Source organism: Carassius gibelio, chromosome B20 (genome assembly GCF_023724105.1).
Source record: "Carassius gibelio isolate Cgi1373 ecotype wild population from Czech Republic chromosome B20, carGib1.2-hapl.c, whole genome shotgun sequence".
NCBI classification, from domain to species: Eukaryota; Metazoa; Chordata; class Actinopteri; order Cypriniformes; family Cyprinidae; genus Carassius; species Carassius gibelio.
Genome location: NC_068415.1, coordinates 24176846 through 24197619, shown reverse-complemented (window position 1 = coordinate 24197619; position 20774 = coordinate 24176846). Strand labels below are relative to the sequence as shown.

Here is a 20774-nt window from a genome sequence, read left to right as displayed (position 1 = left end):
CAGTTGCCCTGCTGCAGGGGCTCTGCTGGAACCGGACAATGTACAGGAATCCCTGAGCTAGACGCATCCAAAGCCGTATCTAGAGCCCTAACATTCTTACTGTCCTCAATTAAAGTTTGGATGCGTGTCTCTAATTCTGAAATCTTCTCTGTCAGCCTAACTATTTCCCTGCATTTATCACATGTGAATCCCTCATCAGCGACAGAGATAGATAAACTGTACATGTGGCAAGAGGTGCAAATAACAATAGCAGGAGAAGCCATTACTCACCGTGCTTGATGAAATATTCTTACCTCGGTTGTTTGATGAACTTGTGAAAAACTGGAGCGAGAGGAGAAAAGAAAACAGCGATAGGTTCGAACGAAAACGCTAATGACAAGCTAACGAGTGCTAATCCAATGCAGGTGTACTGCACTCACGGATATAAAATAAAAGTGAACAATCAAAATTAATCTCATAAGATTGATAGATAATATCAGAAATATGGTGTGAATTAAGTTATATTTTATCACTTTAAAAAAAGAGAGTTATAGTAAGATAAAGATTCTAGAGAAGAAAAAAAAAGGCTACACGGAGCTACGATCAGCAGACCAACAGGAAGCAGAGAAAACACTGTCCAACAGCGACACCCAGAGATCAGTTAGTTCCTTACTATCCGTACTGACTCTGAGATCGTTCACCAGCTTCCGTGAAAGTTAACATGCCTAGCGTTTTCGACTCGTACTTTACACGTCACATCTTGATGTCACGTGTCTTTATGGGTTGTGTGTGAAAGCAAGCACATATTCCTGGTAATCACTGGCAGTGTGAAAGTGCAAAATCTAGCGTCCCGGGAACAACTGCCGGGACACATTGCCAGTGTATTTTACGGAATCACAGTGTGAAAGGGGCTATAGATACAGACATATGCAAAAACATATCTGAAGGCTCACGCTGGGGAGAAGAAGAGGCAAAGAGGTCTTCATCCTCATTATCAGATAACTGTTGTGATTTTTGTGGAGACGTGTGTAGCTGAGGACATAGATGGTAGCTCATCCTGAAGGGACCATTCCAGAAGAGACCTGTGTAGCGGGTGGAGCAGGCATTTAGTCAACCACTTAATGCAAAGGGAGCTGGCTTATTTATAGACACCTGGGGTCCTTAGACTGAGACCGTTGCTGTGTCCGAAACCGCTCCCTATCCACTATATAGTGCATTATATGGGGTGTCAGCCATTTTGTAGTGCTGTCCAAATTCTGAGTGAACTACTTCATTCCCTACTACTTTTCCCTATTTGTCCACTACTTTTTACTCACAATTCATTCTGATTTCGAGTGTACAATCAATGTACACTTGCTGAAGCACTATTTCCCACAATCCAATGTGGAGTAGCGTCGAGCTGGAAGCGAGAGCGGGAGCGAGTGAGTTTGAATGAGAGATGAAGTTTACATCTTTATTATTTCTGTTTTAACGTTTTTCCTACATTATTTATATTAAAATATGTTATGTAGGCAATAACTATTAATATTTATATATAATTATATATAATATTACTATATAATATTTGACTAATTTACTGAGGTGGCATCATTGTTAACTTACAAAAATTATGATAATTTGGTGGATAATTCACTTTTTTTCGTTAATAACAGGTAGTGTATTCTGATGTCGCCTGAGGACGCTCTTCAACCATTTTATCTGAGCTCAAAACGCTGCTTGAGCGAGTGTCAAGATACTAAAAAAAATAAATACATAATTATGCACGTGTTTCTGTGTGTTTATTTTTGTTCTCAGTACATTATTTTAATATAATTTAATGATTATGAACATAAAAACATTACAAAAAAAAATAATAATAATTATTATTTACCATCGATGAAACCACAAAAAAGACGTGGAGGTATGTATAACTGCAATATAGGAAGTTATTTTTTTTTCCCCTCTTTTTTTTGTTGTTGTTTGTTTTCCACTAGCCTGTTGGCTATAGCTGTTCTTGTATGTGAGTGCATGAATTATTTGTCACAGGCTAGAGTGGGTTTATTTCCTTTTTTTTTCTCTTTGTATTTTGTTTAAAAAAATATATTTTCTTTTTTTTGTAAACCGCCTTTGTTTGGGTAGAGCCAGGGTAGTGCAAGAGACTTTACTGGAAAGTCATTTCATAAGTGTATTATGAACCTTAATGTCTTCTAACCACATTTATAAGAGTGCTGTGAGTGTGCAGTGTGCACAACAATAATAAAATCACAAACATGACTTTTCTGAATATGTTAAATGTCAAAATAATGAAATTATTTTATACACTTTAGTAATATCTAATTTGTCATTTTCAGTTAATGTAGATTTGTAAAACATTTCTGATTATTACGCCTACTCATGCTATTAATTTACTTTTATTCTTAAATTAATATTACAATTGTTTTACAATTGTAAGGCTAGCTTACTCCTTATTGAAAATGTTTTTTAAAATGTTTTTTTTAAAACAGGTTTATTTTTTTTAATTACTGGCCTATAATTAAAATGATTAACAGTGCAATCATAAAAAAGCTTTATTTCAAGTACTGTCAAAAAAACAAAATTTCTTCTCTATTTATTTATTTAAAAATTTTATTAATTTATTTATTTTGCCTATATGTTCGGGCCACAAGAGAAATATTAAGGAAGTAAATTAAAAACAAAAGCTACTGTATATACAATTATAAGCATATGAAGTAGATTTGTCTGTCTGTGCACTTTTAATGCAGTGTCAGATGGCGAAAGCGGTGTCAGTTTTTACTTTCACTTTCTAGTGAATCAATTGAGATTTAGAGTTTCACTGCATAATTCTTGTGCAAAGTTTGCACATTGCTTGTGTGATGTCTGTTTGCTTGCCTTCCTGGATTTAAACAAATAATTTCAATATTGCGACATAACCAGCCCTCTCTGCCAAAAATAAAATTCTGGCTACGCCACTGGTTTGGTGTGTCTGGATTCGTTTTGAAGGTTGGTATGGAGCATGAAACAGCAAATTTCTATGGATTGGAAGATTTAAATGACATAACTTTTTTGTTGTTCATAGAAATTCTGTGGAAAACTGTTAAAAATAAAATGCAAAGAAAACACAAATCTTATCACTTTTATTTAGAGTTGGAAAGCATAAAAACAAGACATCCTATACATAAATTAATTTGTGTGTTTCATAGCTTAAGTATTTCGTAATATTCTAAAGTATTTAGATTAAGTTACTAAACCTGAGTAATTTAACAAAACACATTACTGATTACTTTTTAAAGCTTGTATATTTGTAATCTGTAGTGAAATACATTTTAAAAGTAACTGGGTCCTGGGACAGGTGAGGAAGCAAGTGTCCTGGGACAGGTGAGGAAGCAAGTGTCCTGGGACAGGTGAGGGAGTGAGTGTCCTGGGACAGGTGAGGAAGCAAGTGTCCTGGGACAGGTGAGGGAGTGAGTGGCCCGGGACAGGTGAGGGAGTGAGTGTCCTGGGACAGGTGAGGGAGTGAGTGTCCCGGGACAGTGTCCTGGGACAGGTGAGGGAGTGAGTGTCCTGGGACAGGTGAGGGAGTGAGTGTCCTGGGACAGGTGAGGAAGCAAGTGTCCTGGGACAGGTGAGGGAGTGAGTGGCCCGGGACAGGTGAGGGAGTGAGTGTCCTGGGACAGGTGAGGGAGTGAGTGTCCCGGGACAGTGTCCTGGGACAGGTGAGGGAGTGAGTGTCCTGGGACAGGTGAGGAAGCAAGTGTCCTGGGACAGGTGAGGGAGTGAGTGTCCCGGGACAGTGTCCTGGGACAGGTGAGGGAGTGAGTGTCCTGGGACAGGCGAGGAAGCAAGTGTCCTGGGACAGGTGAGGGAGTGAGTGTCCTGGGACAGGTGAGGAAGCAAGTGTCCTGGAACAGGTGAGGGAGTGAGTGTCCTGGGACAGGTGAGGGAGTGAGTGTCCTGGGGCAGGTGAGGGAGCGAATGTCCTGGGACAGGTGAGGGAGTGAGTGGCCCGGGACAGTGTCCTGGGACAGGTGAGGGAGTGAGTGTCCTGGGACAGGTGAGGGAGTGAGTGTCCTGGGACAGGTGAGGGAGTGAGTGTCCCGGGACAGTGTCCTGGGACAGGTGAGGGAGTGAGTGTCCTGGGACAGGTGAGGGAGTGAGTGTCCCGGGACAGTGTCCTGGGACAGGTGAGGGAGTGAGTGTCCTGGGACAGGTGAGGAAGCAAGTGTCCTGGGACAGGTGAGGGAGTGAGTGTCCTGGGACAGGTGAGGAAGCAAGTGTCCTGGGACAGGTGAGGGAGTGAGTGTCCTGGGACAGGTGAGGAAGCAAGTGTCCTGGGACAGGTGAGGGAGTGAGTGTCCTGGGACAGGTGAGGGAGTGAGTGTCCTGGGACAGGTGAGGGAGTGAGTGTCCCGGGACAGGTGAGGAAGCAAGTGTCCTGGGACAGGTGAGGGAGTGAGTGTCCTGGGACAGTGTCCTGGGACAGGTGAGGGAGTGAGTGTCCTGGGACAGGTGAGGAAGCAAGTGTCCTGGGACAGGTGAGGGAGTGAGTGTCCCGGGACAGGTGAGGAAGCAAGTGTCCTGGGTCAGGTGAGGGAGTGAGTGTCCCGGGACAGTGTCCTGGGACAGGTGAGGAACAAGTGTCCTGGGACAGGTGAGGGAGTGAGTGTCCTGGGACAGGTGAGGGAGTGAGTGTCCTGGGACAGGTGAGGGAGTGAGTGTCCCGCGACAGTGTCCTGAGACAGGTGAGGAAGCAAGTGTCCTGGGACAGGTGAGGGAGTGAGTGTCCCGGGACAGGTGAGGGAGTGAGTGTCCTGGGACAGGTGAGGGAGTGAGTGTCCTGGGACAGGTGAGGGAGTGAGTGTCCCGGGACAGGTGAGGAAGCAAGTGTCCTGGGACAGGTGAGGGAGTGAGTGTCCTGGGACAGTGTCCTGGGACAGGTGAGGGAGTGAGTGTCCTGGGACAGGTGAGGAAGCAAGTGTCCTGGGACAGGTGAGGGAGTGAGTGTCCCGGGACAGGTGAGGAAGCAAGTGTCCTGGGTCAGGTGAGGGAGTGAGTGTCCCGGGACAGTGTCCTGGGACAGGTGAGGAACAAGTGTCCTGGGACAGGTGAGGGAGTGAGTGTCCTGGGACAGGTGAGGGAGTGAGTGTCCTGGGACAGGTGAGGGAGTGAGTGTCCCGCGACAGTGTCCTGAGACAGGTGAGGAAGCAAGTGTCCTGGGACAGGTGAGGGAGTGAGTGTCCCGGGACAGGTGAGGGAGTGAGTGTCCTGGGACAGGTGAGGGAGTGAGTGTCCTGGGACAGGTGAGGAAGCAAGTGTCCTGGGACAGGTGAGGGAGTGAGTGTCCCGGGACAGTGTCCTGGGACAGGTGAGGAAGCGAGTGTCCTGGGACAGGTGAGGAAGCAAGTGTCCTGGGACAGGTGAGGGAGTGAGTGTCCTGGGACAGGTGAGGGAGTGAGTGTCCCGGGACAGGTGAGGAAGCAAATGTCCTGGGACAGGTGAGGGAGTGAGTGTCCCAGGACAGTGTCCTGGGACAGGTGAGGAAGCAAGTGTCCTGGGACAGGTGAGGGAGTGAGTGTCCCGGGACAGTGTCCTGGGACAGGTGAGGAAGCAAGTGTCCTGGGACAGGTGAGGGAGTGAGTGTCCTGGGACAGGTGAGGGAGTGAGTGTCCTGGGACAGGTGAGGAAGCAAGTGTCCTGGGACAGGTGAGGAACAAGTGTCCTGGGACAGGTGAGGAAGCAAGTGTCCTGGGACAGGTGAAGGGAGTGAGTGTCCTGGGACAGGTGAGGGAGTGAGTGTCCTGGGACGGGTGAGGGAGTGAGTGTCCTGGGACAGGTGAGGGAGTGAGTGTCCTGGGACAGTGTCCTGGGACAGGTGAGGAAGCAAGTGTCCTGGGACAGGTGAGGGAGTGAGTGTCCCGGGACAGTGTCCTGGGACAGGTGAGGAAGCGAGTGTCCTGGGACAGGTGAGGAAGCAAGTGTCCTGGGACAGGTGAGGGAGTGAGTGTCCTGGGACAGGTGAGGGAGTGAGTGTCCTGGGACAGGTGAGGGAGTGAGTGTCCCGGGACAGGTGAGGGAGTGAGTGGCCCGGGACAGTGTCCTGGGACAGGTGAGGGAGCGAGTGTCCTGGGACAGGTGAGGGAGCGAGTGTCCTGGGACAGGTGAGGGAGCGAGTGTCCTGGGACAGGTGAGGGAGTGAGTGTCCTGGGACAGGTGAGGGAGCGAGTGTCCTGGGACAGGTGAGGGAGCGAGTGTCCTGGGACAGGTGAGGGAGCGAGTGTCCTGGGACAGGTGAGGGAGCGAGTGTCCTGGGACAGGTGAGGGAGTGAGTGTCCTGGGACAGGTGAGGGAGCGAGTGTCCCGGGACACGTGAGGGAGCGAGTGTCCCGGGACAGGTGAGGGAGCGAGTGTCCCGGGACAGTGTCCTGGGACAGGTGAGGGAGCGAGTGTCCTGGGACAGGTGAGGGAGCGAGTGTCCTGGGACAGGTGAGGGAGCGAGTGTCCTGGGACAGGTGAGGGAGTGAGTGTCCCGGGACAGTGTCCTGGGACAGGTGAGGGAAGTGGAAGTGGTAGCTGGGGGAGCTGCTCAGGGAGGACATCAAACTCCAGAGAGAGACAGAGGAGAGAGACCATTAGCCATTCTCCATTAGCCAAGAGAAAACAGTGGGAAAAAAGGGTACATTACAGTTTTTGCAATATCTTTTTTAAATGTCATATAGTCAAAGAAACTAATTCCTGTAGTTTTTTTTTTTTAAGTTAAAAATAAAATATATAAGTTGTATACATTATCAATTTTTTATGTAATTTTATTTGTAAAAAAATGTATGTAATTTATTTGTTTAGCATATTCACATGTGTAAATAAAAGAGAATTATGTAAATTTTTTCACAAGACATGTTTATTTTTTGTCCTGTAAATTTTTTTTACACATTAAAATAAATTGTTCTATACATAACAGAAAGTACTTTTTACAACCATTTACAACATAACTTAGGTTTAACAAAAAACAACAACATCAGTTTGAGCCTAGCCCTGCCTCCATGTGTTCTGGGGTATTCAGGAGGTTTAACTGTTGGTGAATGGCAAGCAACTCCTCAGAGACTCGGAGGACAATGTGGTGACAGTGGACTGTGGCACATGTCAAACACTCTGGACACCACACTATATGATGTACCACTGGCAGACAGAAGAGAAACACCACACCAGGGTCTGGATTGTGGCACCCATCACTGTTGGCGTTCACTTCCCAGAAGATCCAGCAGCACTGTCAGGGCCTTGCTGCTCAGCCCAAATCCATTAAACACCTGTCCAGCGCTGGCACATTCAGCTTCATCCTGCAGTACAGGGGTCTGGTCTGATTTAGGGAAAGAAGAAAAAGATCAATTGTTTAGGGCTATGACAAAGTAATTAGTAGAAGAAATATTAAGGTACTTTAGTAAACTACTTTTAGTAACTACTAATACTATATTGGGGAAAAAATACTAGTCATTTTTAAAACCTTAGCTAAAGGGACAGTTCACCCAAAAATGAAAATTCCAAACCTGGAACAACATAAGGGAGAGTAAATTATTACAGAACTTTCGTTTTTGGCTGAACTGTCCTTTAAATAAAATTATTATCTGTCATATTCTACAGGTGCTGGTCATATAATTAGAATATCATCAAAAAGGTTATTTATTTCACAAATTCCATTCAAAAGGTGCAACTTGTATATTATATTCATTCATTACACACAGACTGATATATTTCAAATGTTTCTTTCTTTTAATTTTGATGATTATAACTGACAACTAAGGAAAATCCCAAATTCAGTATCTCAGAAAATTAGAATATAACTTAAGACCAATACAAAGAAAGGATTTCTTCGCCGCAATGCGGCGTGGCATGGAGTGGATCAGTCTGTGGCACTGCTCAGGTGTTATGAGAGCCCAGGTTGCTCTGATAGTGGCCTTCAGCTCTTCCGCATTCTTGGGTCTGGCATATCACATCTTCCTCTTCACAATACCCCACAGATTTTCTAAGGGGTTAAGGTGAGAATCAACATTTTGTCAGAATATTAAGAAAATGGTGACATGACATTCAGCCAAGTATGGTGACCCATATTTAGAATTTGTGCTCTGCGTTTAACCCATCCAAAGTGCACACACGCACAGCAGTGAACACACTGAGGTATATTAGCCACGGTCTTGGCTAAGCCTGAGGTATATCACTGTCTCCTCCATTATAACGTAAAACATAAAAACAAAAATAAGCAATTTTGGCTCCACCTATCCTGGCAGGATTGTCACTCTGAGCTTCCCTTGTGCACTTCAGAGGCCTGGTCTTCGATGTCCGTGGCCTTCGAAGTGTGTACACTCAACTTTGGGACACAGCATCTGAGTTAGAGACAGACAGGAGGAGCACAAAAATAAAACCATGCCCTCTATTCAATATTCTGATTCAGCTGGAAATACGTCACTACATTGAAATAAAGTCGGCAGCAACTTCTGGTTCACACAGACTTTAAGTATATGATTTTAAGAACAAGTGGAAAATGTGCTGATATTTATTTTCTTCCAAGTGAAATGGGCAAAGCAGTTAAACTGAATTGCATTTGTGTTAAATACGGAGACAGGCATGAGTTAAAACAGGTTGCAGCCATGTGTCAAGCCTTGTTCATATTGCCAGATGTGCTCGTAGAGACTTGCAGTGTGAGTAAACCGAGTATAAACCAGTATTACGAAATCAGCTGTGTATGTACGGCGAGTGTAAACTGCTCCTCCGTGAGACGCGGCAGAGAGGAGTGAGTATGAGAAGCATTCAGAGCCACAGACTGTGTGTGAGCTCTTCTGAATTGGGAATAGAGGACATGCATTATAAACTTATTGGGGAGATAAAATGTGCAAGATAACGTATATGTACTAATAAAAATATCTAGAATCTGTATCTTTTACTCTCTTGATATGTGTTGTGACACAGCTCTTGAAGATTAACATTACCTTTTTTGTTTGGGGTCTGTCATTCCATTTACATTTAGCAGACACTTTTATCCAAAGCAACTTACAGTGCATTCATGTTATACATTTTTTTAAGACTATGTTTGTACCCTGAGAATTAAACCCACAAACTTTTGCACTGCTAACAAAATGCTCTACCACTCGGCCACAGGAACACATTTTTTTTTTTCTTTCATAGCCGAAGTAATCTCATATTACACTTTTTTCATTAATATTAATTTGCCTGACTATTGTTTTCACCCTGTAGACGCTACTATCACACAGACTCTCTCTCCCGATTTCTGATTGTTAGGCTGGCAGTCATACATAAGCACTGGAACAGAGTAATATCACATACATATCGCAGGTTTTGTGATTAGCAAATCAAATCATGATTACGATTCGATTTCAATTAATAACACAGCCATATAACAGATACATACAGAATTCCAATAAACTATATACATTCAATTATTCTCACTGAACTGATACACTGTTAACCAGAGGAGCACAAACTAATTTGTAAGAGGGGTCAAAGACATGAAGAAGCCAGGGCTTGTCTCCAGAAAATGGCACATCTGGTTGGTCAGCTGGTATAGGCCACATCTGGCCCACACACAACAATCCAGAACTAACACTAAAACCGGCTTGATGTGAGTTGGCCTGAATAATGCATAACTATCTTTATATATAGACCCTTATGACTGGTTTTATGGTCCAGGGTCACAAATGATATTTATGAATATTGATGCTTTGAATGTAAGAATAAAAATAAAATCAAATTAATTAATTTTACCCGTGGTAAATGCAAATATCCCGTTGGTCCAAAACATAAATTTATCATATTATTTATCTTAATTACAAAAGACTTGTTGCTAATTTTTCTGCGTAATTCCGTCTATGTAGAGCATATCAACTCTTTCCTAATTTAAGCATGGGCTCATTAATATTAATCTTCTGTGTGGGCGTTCCTCCACAGTGCCGCGTTCCTCGCGACGCACGAGACGTCTCGCAGAGTCTCGCGAGAGGAGCTCACTTGTACGGCCGCCATATTGTGTGACACTATTTTGATTCTTATCTGTTGGAAGAGAGAAAGGAAGAGAAAAAATCAGGGGGAGCAGAGGAGGAAGCGCAGAAGAGCTGTCAGAAGAGAGCGAAGCAGCGGCAGCGGCGCGGGATTCGCGAGCGGAGTCGGGCCTGCTTCTGTCCGCAGATCCGCGGCGCTGACACGGTGAGAAAAGCGCTTCCGAGCAGGCCTTCTCGGCTGGACCGGGCTCTCGCTGATTCTGCTCGGTTATGATCGTCACAGAGCGCCCGTCGTGGCTTTACTGGCTGAGAACGCGATGAAAAAGCAGCTGCGCTCGCGCATCCGGTGGCTCCCGTCACGTCGCGATCTTTCTTCTGCCCTGTTTGTTGACGTTAAACGTCTAATGTTAGTCGACGCGACCAGTGGCGGTATTGAGCTCTCGTTCAGGGGTAAAAACATCGTATCGTTCGAGTTGGGTGTGTTTGATCTGACAGTTGGTTGATGAAGGAGATAAAAGCAGGCCTCCAGAGCGAGCAGAGCTCTGCCAATCACGAATAGCTGAAGAGGAATGTCTGAGAAGAAGTCTCAGGATATAAAGGTGTAAGATGAGCCACATCTCAGTCAGACACCTTCAGACACTACAGTGATTCAAATCTGTAACTTTATACAAACACATCTGAACTCCTGATTTGTTACTGGCAGAAGATATCAAACCAGGAGACTTTAATCAAACACACATAAGCTGCTTTTATAGTAATACTAGTGTAATAATCACATGCCGTGTATTATAACAGCACATACTGCTCACTGTTTCTGACTCTATGAGTTATACTGTGTCTGGTGTGTGCGCGTTCACAACAGAGCACACTGCCTGTGATATATCCCATAATGCACTGTACCGTACATGTCAAGCAACATCAATGTTCAGTCAACACTTCAGTGTTGCAAAATGTGTACTATTTCACAAACATTTCAGACACAGCAGTAAGTGTATTCTGATTAGATGGTGAACATGCTTATGGGCAAAAAAACCCTAAATCCTGCTGTCAAAAGTGGTGTTGTGTGATTTATTAACCTGAGAAAGACTTCAGAATGAGATAAACCACAGTATTAGGAGTGAAAGCAGTCTTGTGCGTGTTTTGCTCTGTTTCAGGAAGTGTTTGACTGCAGATTGCTTTCAGTCTGTCTGTAATGTGCCTTATATTCACACACCGCTCTCTTCTCTTCTTAGCGATGTTGTAAATGACCACGACAGGTACAGTAAAGAAACAGAGTAATTCTGGGCTCGATGTGCTGAATGACCATCTTACAGTATCTTTGTAAGCTTTGTTCAGATAAAGAGTGCTTGAAGTTTTTCAGATAGCTCGATCGGTAATATTTAGGTAAGACACACTGCTGAAATGAAGTGATCAGGTGTAAAATAAAATAGTATCACTATACATGTATGTTATTGTATATTGGAGTAATAATTCTGACATGCTTTATTATGCATTTGTCCGTTCAGTCACGTTAAGACACAAACTGGTGCGCTGTTGGAGAAGAGCTTCCGTGTGTGCAGCAGTAAATCTGTACACGCGTGTGCTTCACGTGGAGCAGGATCTATAGGCTAGTGACAAATGGTCAAAAAGTGCTTTAGTTTTCGAGATACCCCTACCGGAGGTAGAACTAAACCCAACAATGTTTTTCCTCATCTCTAAGGTCTCCCATATATGAAATGGATTCTTGGCTAAAAATATTTTACTGCTAAGATTGTTAAATTAACAGATATTGTTATACACCCCAAAACCAATAAAGGACTAAAATATAGCCTGTCCGTATGGGAGTTAAGGCATATAAACTAATGCAGATCAATCACACAAGCTCTGAGAGCTTTGAAACTTGACATGTTTGTAGTCAGGAAGTTGATTTAACTACTAGAAAAGACTGGATGTGAATATCTTGATGTATGGAATAAATAGAGACATGTAAACACATATCTAAAATAAGCGGACATGCACAAATTCAATATCTATGCAGAATGTTTTCATTTACTTTGTGCTTGCTTTGCCTGGCATTATCATAGAAACACATATGATGGCTTGTTGGAAAGGTGGGGTTGTGCTGAATCCAGCAATACCAAATATGTAAATATATGATAAAAGAGAAGTGTTCTGTCACTCAATGTATGAGGTGTCCAAAATGAATGAAAATGGAACACTGACATAATTGAGTCCAAACCCATTCATTATCAGTGGTGAGGAGAATGTTGAGAAATTCAAATATAAGAGACATCAAAAAATATTTAATATGGCACCTTGTACTATATGGAAACAAAGATTGAAATCAAAAGATAACACCTTACCTTAGCACAAACAGGAGACCAGGAGTTTTAACTTAATTAACTTTTTAATAAAACTATAACTTAACTTCACACAATACAACTTAAATTATTAATATGTAAATATATAATAAAAGAGAAGTGTTCTGTCACTCAATGTATGAGGTGTCCAAAATGAAAGAACGCTGGATAAAATAGCCTCAAGTCCAAATCACATTATCAGTGGTGAGAAGAATGTTGACAAATTCATGGTTACTGCAAAGTAACTTACATTAGGTAAGTGCTGATCTATATTTATGATACATTTAATAATGATACATTTCATAAGGCACAGTATACTATACAATTCATATGAACCACAGATCCAATTGAATCAGGTTAACATTGGAACGGAACACCTTTATTAAAATATCGTCACTGAATCCTCGCATGTCCAAACTTTGTCTATTTCATATTTTTTCACAATTCAATGCTATTGGTCAAACCCCACGTGGTAAACAATCTAAAGTGTTGAAAATAGATTGAGAGCAAATCTCTTAACTCCATTGGGCACTTCAACTGTCTGAGAATCCTCGTAACGCCACCTCTTCTTCACTCCACGGCAGGAGGTTCCACGGCATTTTGTGTCCTCAGGATTTAAAGTCGCAACGATTGAGAAATCCTCATCGAGCAACACATAAAGCAAGCCTTAACTCTGATTTTATCTATTTTAAACTATGATATCAGTTATTGATGTATTTTAAATGTCTACTTATTACTAGGCAAGGCAAGGCAAGTTTATTTATATAGCACATTTCATACACAATGGTAATTCAAAGTGCTTTACATAAAATAAAGTAAAATAATCATGAGGAAATATAATAAAAATAAAGACAAGCAATTTTAAAACTTTTAAAATTATGAAAAAAAAACTACTTAACTAAAATGAATTTAAAAACAGTTAGAAAATGATTTTATATAAAAAAAAGTGAAAATATAGTGCAATCAGTTCGGACATTGCATAGTGCTCATTTAATAAATGCACAGCTAAATAGATGAGTTTTGAGTTTAGATTTAAATGTGACTAGTGTTTTAGCACATCTGATCTCTTCTGGAAGCTGATTCCAACTGCAGGCAGCATAGTAACTAAAGGAGGACTCCCCCTTGTTTTGTGTGAACCTTTGGTATTTCTAACTGACTCGATCCTAGTGATCTGAGTGCTCTTGTTAGGTTTATATTCAGTGAACATATCTGCAATATATTTCGGTCCTAGGTCATTTAGTGACTTATATAAGAGTAAAAGTACTTTAAAATCAATCCTATATTTAACTGGAAGCCAGTGTAAGGACCTGAGGACTGGTGTGATATGCTCAGATTTTCTGGTTCTAGTCAGAATCCTGGCAGCAGCGTTCTGGATGAGCTGCAGCTGTCTAATGGTCTTTTTGGGAAGGCCGTTGAGGAGCACATTACACTAGTCCACCCTGCTGGTGATAAAGGCATGAACAAGTTTCTCCAAGTCTTGGCTGGAAACAAAACCTCTAATTCTTGCAATGTTTTTGAGATGATAGTATGCTGATTTAGCTACTGCTTTGACATGACTACTGAACTAAGGTCTGTCTCCAGAATCACACCAAGATTCCTGACTTGATTTTTAGTTTTTTGACCCCTAGAGTCAAGGTATGCATTCACCTTGAACACTTCATCTTTGTTTCCAAATGCAATGACTTCAGTTTTTTCCTTGTTTAGCTGAAGAAAGCTCTGGCACATCCAACTATTAATTTTATCAATGCATTGGCAGAGGGAGTCAATAGGCGGATCTTTTGTGACGTCATTGTTTATGTTTGTCGCGTTGCATCATGGGAATCGTGTGGCAGGAAACACCGCTAGATACCTGTAATTTGATTGTTTTGCACGTTTGGAGGAGGATTTAGAGAAGAGGATGGTTCACTCTTGCTGTGTGGTCGATTGTACGGTTAGTTGAGGGCCTGATAAAAAGTTTTTTCGAATTCCCTCCGAAAAGGATAGCGAAAAATGAAAGAAATGGTTGCGTGCAATTAGGCGATTGAACATTGGGAGATCACCCACGGGAGATGCGAATCATGCTGTGACTCTCCTTGGCCAGGTCTAACCTCTGCTTTTAGCACGATCACTGCTTTCTGTTTGGCAGAAAAGATTGGCCCAACTTTTCGAGAAACAAAATAATCATAGGCCTTCAGACTTTTGAAAGCCTTTAATCTTTCATGAGTGAAGGGTCCAGGGGTTTCTATTAAATAAGAATAAATGTCTCCCCACCAGATTGGTGGCCAAGACACGGGCGAGTCGGACTAACGTTTTTTGTCATCCCAGATCTCATATGGGCTTTGAATAGCTTCGATTTTGTCACCAATACAAATTTTGAGCTTCTCTCCAAACCTCCTCCGGTCTTCAGATGTTAAAGTGCTTATATATTGAGGATTTTGCCCGCTAAAGGCCCGTTCACACCAAGGACGATATTTAGATAACGATAAAGATATAGTTCTAAAAATCGTTCTCAATATTAAAGAATAGCAGAGTCCACACCATAACTATAACGATAAAGAAACGATATCGTTAGAATCACTTTCAGAACGATTTTTCCCCCTGATGAACGACAAAACATTGCCAACCAATCAGAATCAATCCTGCTGTAATGAGCTCGAGAATTTAAAGCAGCAGACGTGCCGCGTCCGCTTAAAATACACAGACAATATCGTTCGCTGGTGTGGACGCTAATATCGTTATCTTTATAGTTATCTTTATAGTTATCTTTATAGTTATCGTGCTTGGTGTGAACGGGCCTTAAGTCACTTGAAAGTGCTCCTTGCGTCTTTACAGCCCGCCATACTGTTTGTTTTGTTGCCACACAACCACTCGCGTATGCGTACAAAGATGTCATCAAGGATCCTCCTATTGGGCTGTAGTAATTTGGAGATAAGGTTAGGTAAATCTGGGTATCATCAGCATAGCTGTGATAGGCAATTTGGTTCTTTCTCATTATTTGACTTAGTGGAAGCATATACAGGCTAAACAAGAGCGGTGCAAGAATTGACCCTTGTGGCACTCCACATGTCATGGACGTCCACTTAGACTTATGCTCTAATAGACTCACATAATAGCCTCTCCCTTCTAAGTATGACCTGAACCATTTGAGTACCATCCCAGAAAGCCCAACCCAGTTTTCCAGTCTCTGTAGAAGTATGTTATGATCAATAGTACTAGGGTTATTATTACTAGGCTTATTATACATGTGCATTGAAGTTTTAAAATGTATCTAATTTCTAATTCTACTTGTATTGAATTAAATGTTTTGGATACCAGTATTAAATTATTGTTTTTATTATTATTTTATTGACTCAAAGTTGGCACTGTGCATGTAAAATGCCCCAAGTAGGCTAACAGGTTTTATTTATGGGAGAAAAAAGGTCTGTCTACTGGCGCCAAGTAAGCCTATCTTTGCATAACTCTTTTTCATTTCTTACAATAACGAATGAAAATCGTTAGGTTAGATACATTTGAGTAGGCTTGTTTTGTTAAAAATCCATAGCTGTAATGCTTCGGTAAATCTCCACACAGCTGTAATGCTCCACACAGCTCACGCTGAAAAGTGACGCAGTGCCTTACTCGGAGACTGGCCCCATTCTCTCTTGCACGGCTGCTTCGCTAGCATCATCGGATGCCTATCAGAATCCAGGAGTTAAGACCGCAGTTTGAGCCAGTGGCTTGAATTGATATGGCTCAGGCCCTGGCCCTGTGTCCTCAGACACCTCGACATCCTCCACTTCAGGTGAAGGTGGGGGAGAAAAGTCCTCTACTTCAAATGAACGCTCTGTTGCAAAACTACTTGTGTCACTAGAGTCACTCTCCATTTTAGCGACTCTAACAGCAGCTGTCAATTAATCTGTCACTGAGGGTCTCAGGTTCACGCCCCACCGGCTCAGCCCTGCCCTTGGTTTGTCCCCTCTATCTCCGCTGTGCTCTGCCCACTTTTCAGCATTTTTCAAATATTGCCAGTGGGTGGAGTCAGGCTCTGACCAGGGGTTTAGTTACCCCTTAAAGCCTTATCTCTTGTCAAAAGGCTCGACGCGACCGCAGACTTTGATGAACACTGCTGGCAGCAGCGACGTCTGTGTCTGTATCATTCTTATCAATGAGTGCATAACCTCGTATCTCCCCACTCCCAAGTCATAAAAATCTCGTATCTCAGATTAAACATGATTTTGTCCCACCCTCTTTGTTTTTTGATGATGGAAGCATAAAGAAGACAACAGCAGCTGCCAAGTGTAAAAGAACCATCAGCATATATCATTGATGGCATGGATCTTCTTCAAATGCTCAATGATTCAGCCTTTCAAACGTACAATGACCTGGGTGAGTGTGTCTGGAAAAAGATCGCAAACTTTAATGGGAAAGGAAGGTAACAGCTGTGTCGTTATAGTTTTTGATAGATATGACCACCAACACTCAATCAAAGATCTTGAAAGACAAAGAAGAGGCACCAAGATGGGCATCCTAGCACCAACCTGGATGAGCTGAGGTGTCAGCAGCAAATCTACCCCCAACAGAAGATGGCTTCCAGCAGCATGTGCTGAGAGCCGTGTACCAAACAGCAGTGTGGCATCACAGCCACCTGGCCAAAACTCTTCTCTGGAACCCAGTTGGTAGAGGATGGAGGCTCAGAGAAGGTGGCTGCATTTAATCTGTGATGTTCCAGAAGGCACCAGCACCTAAAGGAGTTAGAGACCTCACCCACCTCTACTGTAAATGCGGAAACTGCACCGATGCCACCAAATGCCAGTGTCTTTCTGTGGGCTTGACCTGCACAGGGTTTTGCTCTTGCCCTGACTGTCCAAATATGACCCACTCTGTCACTGATGACAATGTGGATGAGTGGTGTGTTGCAGTTGTAACATCATGGGGGGTTGACCCCAAAATGTTTCAAGAGGGTCTGGCTGCAGGCTTGTACTTGCACTCTCAGACTTGCACACTCAGACATTTGCACTTCCGCTAGTGACATCACTTGCAGTCTTTATTTTTTATTTTGTTTATTTTTTTTATTACTTTTTGTTTGAATTTCCCAACATTTTATAAAGCCAGGTTGTGAAGACAAGAAAAAAGAAACTAAATTACAATGTCACTTGCAATTGCTACTTGAACTCTCCGCTACCTGTGACTTCACTTGCAATCAACAAAAATCGTGCAAGTTGCCCAATGGAGACAAGACGCTGTGGTGGTGATTAAATTATTAAAAATAATTTAGTACTATAACGTACAGGGTCCTGCAAGAAAAAGACAAGATCGGCAAATCCATGGCCAGAACACCAGAATATGAACGTTTGCGCAAAGTCTCTAGCTAAGCGTAGAAAAAAAACATTAACATGGCTTAATATATTAAGATGCTATTAAAATATCAAATTAAATGTACAGTTCATTAATATAAGGAATATGTATATAGTATTTTCCTCACATACCGCAAAATGTGGCATAATGGACATAGATGAGAAAGGCCAAACTCATGCTTCTCTACTTTATTAAAATACATAACTAATATGTACAGGCAAGCAGGTGAGCCCAGAATAAACGCAACACACAAAGTTTCACATTAAGCATTTTTCCATATAGAATAAACTGTCTACAACTTGTTTATTTCACTGTCTTTGTCCATTAACCTACATTATGTGTTTTATTTATAATGATTTTCTATAGGAGGAAAACGTTTAATGTACAATTAAACAATCACTTAATGCATAATGCACGTTCATATTTGCTGGTCTGTATATACTTAGAGTCAACAACAAGACATATAGGCTAGCCTAGGCCTACTAAATTGTCTTTATTATCTTAGTCTGTTATTAGGCCACATTAAGTGTTATGTTGTATGGGAGGACAAAGTTTGCACATTGTGTTCATAGCCATCTGCTTGACTTGCAGTACATTGAATAATAACTATATATCGAATTTGATCTTTTAATTGAACTTAATGTGTCTGAATACATTATGCCATATTAAGTGTTAGTTTTTAACGAAAAGCTTAACGAAAGACTTTGTGCATTGCGTTCATATTCTGCTGTTCTGTGGCCAAGGTCTGTGCTTGTCTTTTTCTTGCAGGACACTGTACGTTATAGTACTAAATTAGTTTTAATCGTTTAATCACAACCACAGCGTCTTGTCTCCATTGGCAACATGCAAGATTTGTGTTGATTGCAAGTGAAGTCACAGGTAGCGGAGAGTGCAAGTAGCGATTGCAATTGACATTGTAATTTAGTTTATTTTTTCTTGTCTTCGCCACATGGCAACTGTTATAAAATGTTGGGAAAATCAAACAAAAAGTTATCAATAAATAGAACAAAATAAAAAATAAAGACTGCAAGTGAAGTCGCTAGCAGAAGCAGTGTCTGAGAGTGCAAGTGCAAATCTGTAGCCAGACCCTTCTCCAATGGTTGGTTACCAAAAGCAGTTGATGTTCCAAATGGTTGCTGCTAGAAAATAAACTAAACAGCCTGAGAAGACAGGGCTCATTTCCCCAAAGAGTGTTTGTTTCTTTAGTTAGATTGCCATTTGTTTTATTTAAGACAGTAATTTAAGTTGTATTGTGTGAAGTTAAGTTATAGTTTTATTAAAAAGTTCATTAAGTTAAAACTCCTGGTCTCCTGTTTGTGCTATGGTAAGGTGTTATCTTTCGATTTCAATCTTTGTTTCCATATAGTACAAGGTGCCATATTAAATATTTTTTGATGTCTCTTATATTTGAATTTCTCAACATTCTTCTCAACACTGATAATGAATGGGTTTGGACTCAATTATGTCAGTGTTCCATTTTCATTCATATTGGACACCTCATACATTGAGTGACAGAACACTTCTCTTTTATCATATATTTACATATTTGGTATTGCTGGATTCAGCACAACCCCACCTTTCCAACAAGCCATCATATGTGTTTCTATGATAATGCCAGGCAAAGCAAGCACAAAGTAAATGAAAACATTCTGCATAGATATTGAATTTGTGCATGTCCGCTTATTTTAGATATGTGTTTACATGTCTCTATTTATTCCATACATCAAGATATTCACATCCAGTCTTTTCTAGTAGTTAAATCAACTTCCTGACTACAAACATGTCAAGTTTCAAAGCTCTCAGAGCTTGTGTGATTGATCTGCATTAGTTTATATGCCTTAACTCCCATACGGACAGGCTATATTTTAGTCCTTTATTGGTTTTGGGGTGTATAACAATATCTGTTAATTTAACAATCTTAGCAGTAAAATATTTTTAGCCAAGAATCCATTTCATATATGGGAGACCTTAGAGATGAGGAAAAACATTGTTGGGTTTAGTTCTACCTCCGGTAGGGGTATCTCGAAAATTCAGGGGCATTGTCACTAGCCTACTACTACACAGAGACACGGTCATGTTTTGTGCAGCTCGTCAGTGAACTCTGTAGTTAATACTGCTCCGCGTGAATCCACGGTTTACTGCTGATTACAGATCCGGCTTTACTGACCATGTGCACATTCAATTTCGTGCATCCCTAATTTATTTCAAGATCGTGATATATATTAAATATGTATTTTCTGTAAATAAGGTTGCTAACTCATATTAGTAAAAAATTCAAAAAGTCTTAAATTATCAAAAATAATTAAACTGCCAGTTATAAAAAAACAAACCAAAGGAAAACAATAGAATAAAAAAGATAAAAATGAAACAAACTGTGCTTTAAAGTTTTTTTTAAGCAAGTCTGAAGTATTCAGTAAACAATCTACTAGAGAAATTGAATAACCTATTGAGAAATAAATCAGCATAGTCTTCACTTTAAGAATTAAACTTCTTTTGTTTCTTATTAAAGCTACAAAGGTGTTTGAGTCAGGAGCAGTGAGTGATTTTGTCTTTGGTAGTTTGATTAATATAAAGCACACAGTCGGCAGCAGGAATATTAGGCTGCTATCACAGATCCAATGTAGACTTCTGTTACTCATATTATCAATCTCAACCCTTTGTTCATTTATTACATTCAAGTTTATTTTTATTCACGTTTTATTTGTATAACGCTTTTTACGATACAAATCATTAAAAAAGCAACTACAGAAAATTATGTTTCTAAATATTTAGTAGTAGCTTATAAGTGGTGACTGTCAGTTTATCTGCATACGACAGGATTTTTAGAAAAAAATTATACAAGACGTAATCAAACAGAAGATGAACATTATTAACAGCAGTAATTATATGATGCAGTCACACTTGTAGCAATATTTGTTAGTTCTGTTGTTGATTCAGGGTTAGCATCATCTGAGGTCCTCTGAGGGTCAGCATCATCTCTTCTCAGGTGTTCTGGATCCAGACTGGAGCTTGTGTAAATCCTAGTTACCACGGGATGAAGATCCAGCAGAAACAGAGAAACACATAGAGACATCATTAGCATAGCTGCTGATCCAACAAAGTAAAATTAATTTAACCCAAGCTAATGAATAAAAATGCACATTTGATCAGATGCAACTACACTCACAAT

General features: G+C 41.3%; 1 protein-coding gene and 1 pseudogene across 1 annotated transcript in view; both read left to right on the top strand.

The window, feature by feature from the left end:
* LOC127983832 (uncharacterized) overlaps positions 1–20774 on the top strand; it is a 329002-nt pseudogene that overhangs the window by 169151 nt on the left and 139077 nt on the right.
* tab2 (TGF-beta activated kinase 1 (MAP3K7) binding protein 2) overlaps positions 9973–20774 on the top strand; it is a 39144-nt gene continuing 28342 nt past the window's right edge. Inside the window, 1 exon segment of the mRNA XM_052586171.1 lies at positions 9973–10158. The gene's annotated coding sequence lies outside the window, so the exon portion shown is untranslated.